The sequence below is a fragment of the Gavialis gangeticus genome, unplaced genomic scaffold, assembly GCF_001723915.1.
Source record: "Gavialis gangeticus isolate Ggan-Ray unplaced genomic scaffold, GavGan_comp1, whole genome shotgun sequence".
NCBI classification, from domain to species: domain Eukaryota; kingdom Metazoa; phylum Chordata; order Crocodylia; family Gavialidae; genus Gavialis; species Gavialis gangeticus.
The window spans coordinates 49,553,495-49,554,232 of NW_017728996.1; the positions used below are offsets into that span (position 1 = coordinate 49,553,495).

The 738-nt window shown below is 72.6% G+C and overlaps 1 protein-coding gene across 1 annotated transcript in view; it reads left to right on the forward strand.

The window, feature by feature from the left end:
* Positions 1-6: 6 nt before the first annotated feature.
* The window catches only part of CUNH15orf59 (chromosome unknown C15orf59 homolog), an 87,573-nt gene continuing 86,841 nt past the window's right edge, over positions 7-738 (forward strand). Inside the window, exon 1 of the mRNA XM_019504478.1 lies at positions 7-439. The gene's annotated coding sequence lies outside the window, so the exon portion shown is untranslated. The remainder of the gene's footprint in view (positions 440-738) is intronic.

Sequence of the window (738 nt, forward strand, 5' to 3'; positions counted from 1 at the left end):
GGGGGCTGCGCCGCTCCTGCCCCGGGGCTGGGCTGGGCTGCGAGGCGGCGGCCGCCCGGACCTCGCCCGCGGGCTGCGGACTGGCCCCTGCTCCCCCCCGCAGATGCTGGGGCGTCGGATCCGGATCCGGGGAGGCGGCGGGGGGGAGGCCCCCGGAGCCCTTTGCCTCCCCTCCTCGGAGGAGCAGCGCGGACCAGGGCAGGGAGCCCAGCGCCGCCTTCGCCGGCTCTCGCCCGAGATGCTGCCAGGGGCTGAGCCCCCCGCCCCACTCCTCGGCTGCCCAAGGAGATGCGCGCTGGCCCCTCTGGGCACCGCCAAGGCCAAGGGACAGCGGCCCTGAGCCCCCAGCCCCGCTAGCCCAGGGAGCGCAGAGAGGAGCAGGGGCCAGACCCGCCCGGACTGGAGGAGACGGGGGCACCGGGGCACTCCTGCCGCACCAGTAAGTTGCCTGCTGCTTCCCGGGGCTTCTGCTGGCTCCTTTGATTTCCTCCCGCTTCCAGCCTGCACTTTCCTCCCTGCCACATGCCTCTGTTTGCTTGCCAGGCACCGGGGAGGGGGCAGCGGGGCACACGGCTGTGCCTTTCCAGCTGCCCCAGGGCAAACCTGGGAGCTCCGTACCCCAGGGAGGGGAGCGGAGCAGCAGGGCTGGGCAAGGCAGAGGTCACTGGGTGCCTGCATGGGGAAGAAGTGGGGGGCACTTTGCTACTCACTCTAGAAGGAGGCTGCGTCTGGGTATCC